The sequence below is a fragment of the Trachinotus anak genome, unplaced genomic scaffold (genome assembly GCF_046630095.1).
Source record: "Trachinotus anak isolate AG129_WGS33_773 ecotype Australia unplaced genomic scaffold, CSIRO_AGI_Tana_v1 ptg000015l, whole genome shotgun sequence".
NCBI classification, from domain to species: domain Eukaryota; kingdom Metazoa; phylum Chordata; class Actinopteri; order Carangiformes; family Carangidae; genus Trachinotus; species Trachinotus anak.
In genome coordinates, this window is record NW_027273866.1 from 513,025 (window position 1) to 519,970 (window position 6,946).

Consider the following 6,946-nt stretch of genomic DNA (forward strand, 5'->3'; position numbering starts at 1 on the left):
CATCCAATGAGCCTGCGAGAATGTTAACGTCGACAAATCAAATTGAAGTAGGCGGGGTTTGGCTTTGCCCTTGACAAACCGTTTGGTGTTGATGTAGTGATGCATCACAACCAGGAGAGGGCGACATTTCAAGTAAAACTACAGAAGTACCGTTGGTGATGTTGTCCTAAAGTAGCAAATCACTCTGCCATTATTACTTATTTACACTTACATTATTTTTCTCTCTTAATGACACCTTAATGCATTCTTTGAAACTATTGGATTTTACATGGCTTCAAAAGATGTGTTCAACTAACAGAGGTGCTAGATATAAATGAAAAGCATGACGTATACATGCAAAAGGAGAAAATGAAAAATGAGGTGGCAGGGTCACTATTGAGCATAAAGTCCACTCAGGCTTGTCAACGCACAACATCCCATTGCTTCCACCATCGTTATTAGGCTATGAATTCAGCTTTAGACTTCACTGTCATGTTGAATTAATTGAGACCTCTCATCTTAAACTGATGAGCAGCCTGCATGCCCACAGCCCACTGCAGGGCAGAGATTCATTGTCTGTGTGTTTTGTCACACTGGATGATGCACAGCTGTTGTTTGGAATGAACCCTCTGGCCCTGTGGTCTCCCGGCTCGGCTCGTTGGGCGGGCAGGGTCACGGGTGTCAGAGCTGGAGATGGAAATACCCTTCTCCTCCAGGGTTTGGCAGATGAGTGGCAGCTTCCTCTCCTGCTGTGGCTGTCCTTGGACGGATCCAAAAGTAGGAAGAAAGAAAAATGCTGGTGGTGAAGGGTGAGGGTCATCCTGGGTCTGCTCTCATGTAGATGCTTCTGCAAAGTCACCTTCTTGACAGTTTACTCAGTTAGTAATACACAACAATGAGAAAAGGCTATCGATGTAATCTACAGAATCATGCTTATTGGAATATTTACAAGATTCATCACCTGCAGTTCTGGGTGCTCCTAATCATAGCCTATTCCGTATACTCAGCGGGTTTATCAGCATTGTCTTTGATTTAAAAGGCTAATTATTATGACTTTATATTGCTTACATAAGGCCACAAAACAGCCAAAAGTTCACATAATACCCCCTGGAGTGTCATTCAAGTAGTGATCATATCAGCATTAATATAAAACAGGTTAAAAAAAAAAAAACCCACAGTACATAAAAATTATGACTTTTTCTACTTATCGAAACAACCTTTGATCCCTTTTCATGCCAGAAAATTATTCAGAAAATAGTCACAGTGTAGACTTGCACTATTACAAGTAAATGTCCTGCATTTAAAATTTTAATAAAAGTACAAAATCAGAATCAGTATATACTCAAAGTACTAGTACTCATACTGCAAAATGGTCTATTTTAATATTACATATTACACATTATAGAAGTGGATCTTAAGAACAACATGGATGAATTAATATGTAATTAAAAATGCAACAGGTGAAGGTGGGGCTAATTGTAAATGCTTTATATAGTGCTGGATGCTTAATCTATAATAATATATATATTATAATATATAATAATTTTTTTGTGGATTATATTTTGCTTTGATAATAAGCAAAGTCACAGTTACTTTCCAAATCCTTCGGCCCCGGGGGTGAAGTCAGTCCATGGCCACATCCAACAAGGCAGCCAAGAAACACTTTGTAATGTCAGTTCAGAAATTGGTAACGTTAAGATATAACGTAAGTCATTAAAACTGAGCATCTTTTCCCCCTCTTGTTTTTCTGGACAAGCTGGATAGTGGACCTTAAGGTAAAAGTGTATGTCAGATTGTGTTAAACTGTGTTAAGCAACAACAGTCACTGAATCACAAGATAAAAACAAAAATTAACATCTAATTACAACTCAGCTGGCCTCATCGAAGATATCTGGTGTCATGACTATAATCATTAAATGGTAATAAGCAACACATACAAGTTTAAAAGAAATTTGGCAATATTGTCATAGGAACACTTATATTCACAAAGTCCCACGTCTTTCTCTAAACGGAGGAGCCTGATTTACAGGGCTTCACACAGTCTTAGAGGCTTTGGTATAACTATTTTACCATCTTAACAGAGGAGGGCGTCAGTGAGTTACTTCCTTTCTATAGTGTGTGATCAGCAAAAACAGGAAATGAAACATAAGTAATTAACATGACTGAGATGGTAAGTCATCACTATGACTGAAACATCAGAAGAAAAACAAAGACTGAAATACTTAAGAGTATGTAATTTCCAGGCCAATTTAGCCTTTAAAAACAGACTTACATCAATAAACACAGTAACCACAAGAGATGAAATGTCTACAGTATGTGCAGCAATAACTTCTCTTGCGATGATAATTCTGAGTCCAGTCAGTATTATGTTCTGGTATTTTACTGGATGTGTTATTAATGCTGTAACAAGTTCAACTGGGTAAACTGTGCAAAAAGTGAAACCAGATGTATACTATTATGAATTCAGTAATTTGAATCACTTGTTTCAAGCATTTAATATAGCCATATTGTGTTCCGCTGAAAACGAAATAAATGTAAAACTGGTAAAACAAACCTTGTTCTTTATTACCCTAATCCAATACAAGGGCAGTGAACACTACTCTAATGTTTTTGCTGAGCAGGAACTGTGACACCACAGTGTTAAACATGTGGTTTACCATATACATGTAAACCCACTGTAAACACTCCAGTTTTAATGTATAAGTAGTCTAAGGATGAATAAAAGCAGTGCATGATTAGAGTAGTTAAGTTAAAACATTGTATGATGTAATTTTGATTCTTTTTATAAAGGCAAAAATTATATACATTTTTCATTTTGGACAGGACACTATTACTGTGCTCGGAGGTGGAAAATCCAAACCCTAATTAGATATGCTTGTCTGTCAACCTTTAAGAAAATCCTATAGCACAGAGCACAGAACCACATAAAAGAAGTTGTGGTACTTCAGCATTGGCATTCCTGTGGTAATCATTGTGTTGCTGTGATACATGTGTGGTGGTATTTTTCTGGTACTGTGAGATTTGCTGGTATTTTTGTAACAATTTACTATAAGATGTGAGCTGTTCTGTGGCACTAAAGTGTTATATGAGTACAAATCTGACACTGTACTTTTTGTGAAATGGGGATCAAACAATCATCAAACATAACTAGTGTTTCCTGTGTGCTGTGTCATGGCAAACAAAACCAAAATAATAGCTCATGTCAGTGCCAGTCATGTCTCAGGGAAAATAATCACTAGGTCTGGGAGTTTTGGTAGCGAATAATTCAGGTTGTTCTGCTGACATCATTATGTTGAAGGGGCCGTAAGTGCTCTCCGCCAATAGTCTCTTACCATGAGTGGGTGGTGGTGATTGAAGAGTTTTGAGCATCACTGTGTTTCAAGACAAGAGGTTATAATGCGTCCTCTGAGCAGCGCTACGTCTTCAGGGCAGATTGGAGAATACAGTGAGTCAATATCTGAAAGTAACGGGACGGACCAGGGCTGCCTGGTTAGCGTGCTAACTTCTGTAGAAGAAAATGACATGACAGGGACAAGAGTTACCAGCAGCGTTGCTTTCCACTGCTGGAGACAGCTCTTGGTGAGTAAAGTCACAGTTACTCAGTCACTGTGTTGCAATAGCAAAACTTACAAAGAGCTCCTTTAAAGGGATAGGCTGGCATTGGGAAATATGCTCATTTGCTTTCTTGCTGAGAGTTAGATTGCCTCGCTCTGTCCAGAGGTAAACAAACAAACAAACAAACAAACAAACAAACAAAAGTATTAATTAATAAATAATTTACATCTTGTTTGTTTAATAGAAAAAAAACGACTTGACATTTTACGTGGGGCTAGCTAGTTTGTTCATCTTGGGCCAGGACTATATGAAACAATACATTCACACAGTTTATTCTGTTTCCCATCACTTCCAGTCTTTATGCTAAGCTAAGTTAGCTAACTGGCTCCAGCTCCATATAACGTGAGAGTGGTGTTAATGTTTCTCTGCAAAAAAGCAATAAGTGTTATTTCCCAAAATATCAAAGTGTTCCTTTAAAAAAACACACCGTATACAGCTGGCAACAAGCACAAACATTGATATAAAGATGTTCTGCCACTTCATGACTTTTCTTCTTCTTTTGCTGGAAACCTTTGTAGTCCCTTCATGGCTTGGATCCAGGAACACCATGTTCCCTGTTGCCTCAACCTGCTCTAATCTCACTTTGCTTGGACAGCTCATTAGCATCTGTCAGCGCGCCCAAAACTGAAAATGACCCAGGAGAGCTGAGGTGATGTCTGAGCAGAAGAAGTGGAAGTGAACACAGGGTTGCTAATGTTGCTGGCGCGTTTTAACAACAGACACGACAGCTGGATGGGACCTCAGTGATTACTTTGCTTGGGGGGGGGCACTCAACAACGAGGTAGCGTTGAGAGACCTGAAATGAAAAATGAAGGTATAAAAGTGTGATTGTGTTCAGAGGGCAAAGTTGATGTGGATTACAACATCAGTTGACAACTCTGGTTAATAACATAATTTAATTTGCCTGACATCATTTTGTCTTCTCCTCATATGTTTCCTTTGATAAAACCTCCAACTAAGATTTACACTGAAGCTTCCTTGCAACTGGATGACAAAACTCAAGTCCCACAGCAACATTTTATCACCCATCTTGTGTTAATTAAATGAGCGTGCCATTCACTCTGATCACATCATATAAGTGTGGGAATAGCGGCTACTTCAACCAACCCGTGTTTCTGCTATGATTCATTACAACCGCAGTCCAGACAGGACCACCATCCTGTGGGCATTATATATACAGAGTGAAATCATAACAAACCTCTTCCTCACTGGATCCCTACCACATGACTTCATTTTGGGTGTGGGAATTATGGCATTCAATCAAAATACACTTCTCATGACCTCAGTTTGGATAGATCTTCTTCTTCGATACCACATGTAGGGGGATGACTTCATATGTGGGGGGGAAGGGGCCTGTCAAACAAATGCACTTTGTTTTTTGAGTTTGTCTTTGCTCTGACTCTCTTCCAGTGTCACACACAGGACAACAAAAAGGTAAAAAGAAGAAAAGGCTATAAGGTTGTTCCAGAGCTGAGAACTCTTGGATGACCTTGTATCTCCAGGTATCAAGAGGCGCTTGGGAAAGTCAATGAACAAATGACTGCTGAAGTGAAGAAAAAAACAACAACCAGAAAGCCTGTCCTGTGTGTTTCTGTCTGCCCAACCATCTATGCATTTGTGTCTGCTGAAGTGTGTTTTCATTTTACCAAAACAAAACATTACATCAGGCCCACACCCACATAATTGAGCAATGGCAATGTGTGAACTAAATTGCTCTTGGGTCAGATGCACTGTACATTGGAACAAAAAAGAGCTGACAAAGAGGGAGTGAAAGTGTCAATGTCCATCTGACATAATTCCACAGTGAGATTATCTGTTGTTTAGCTGCTCCATCGTTTGTTTGCTTTGGTTTCCACCTAGTGATAAGAGTGTCATTATGTTCACCAGGCGTTTCCCTCTAGTGACTAGACAAGACTTTCAATTTAAGGAGAAGAGAAATGCAGGCAGATGTCTCATCAGGTCATCAGCTCAAGAAATAATCAAATATCCAGTACAGTAGAGGTATAATAATCAAACAATAAACTGTTACTGATTATTATAAGCTACAAACAAGATAAACATTAACCAATAACAGAGAACTTGATAGGGCTGGAAACAAAGAGCTTTGACCTGCAAGATTTTGCTCCAGTATTGGCTCAGCCCTGTCAGTGTGGCTAGATATTAAAATAATCTGAAAACATCAGCAATCACCTTGAAGCAAAGAATTGTGCAGTGAATCTCCCCTTTGGCAGAGAGGCAAAACTGTTGTGTTGATTGTTCTGATGACAAAGACATAGAGAAGTAATTATTAGAAGTAATTATTTATTATTTTGCCAGCATTATATGTGACAAGAAATTCACACAGTTTATTCAGTTTTTACTCTGACAGAGGGAGGATTGATCAAAGTTGATGATGCGATGCAGCTAATAAGCTATGATAGATTCCTCTTTTGGACTATCCAGCTCTCAGTTCCCTTAAGTGTCAGCACACTTGATGCACATGGGGCTCGTGAAAAAGGTGCAACTTTGGACAGTCAAAGTGAACTTGAGGCAGATTTGGTCTCTCCCACAAACAAATCCACTGAATGCAGTGATGCCTTTGAAACAAAGTGATTCTTCGCTAAGTTTTGCTGTTTTAGATGCTGATAAGACTGGGCCTTTATGCATACTACTGCAGGATGGGGTCACCAGTTAAGGCATGCTCTTAATTCTCTTTTATTTGAAAGGCCTTTTACCTACCTGGTGCTACCCAAATCTACAAGATACGAGATTTATGTTGGTCTTGAAAAGTGGGTAAACATTATCCCACAAATAAATGGGTAGGTGAACCAAGTTTAGATGTGTTTGCTCTCTACTGCAACTCTGCACGTCTAGCCCAACAGTACCCTGGCAGCAAAGTCAATGATTCCCACTGATGGAGAGCACATTACTGTACCTCGGATTTAACTCACTGGCCTATTTTAGAGTGTTTTCTACAAGCAGGGCCAAAAGGGCAGAGTAGCCTCCAAAGTCCTTGGAGAGTTTGGCCACACTCAGCCTCCTAAGTCAGCAATTGGTGGTTCCTTGGACCACTGTTAGGACTTGGGTGGCTGCTGTCACCGGACTTTCCCAGCATGAGAGAATGGTATGGTAAGGTTCAGCTGTCGCCAAGGGTCAGTGGGGAGAATTAGCTCTCCGTCTAGCCGGCCAAACCATATAGCATTCAGCTAGCCTCAGCTGCTAACAGCACCCATGTTGGCAACAGTGGTTGAGTTAAATATAGAGCTATACTTTTAGTCTCTGTGACTCTGGTCAAAAAGAGTAGAGAGGGACAATGGAGGATGCAGCTGAGTGTAAAGATCTGGCCCTGTGACAAAGGACATCGCACCACACC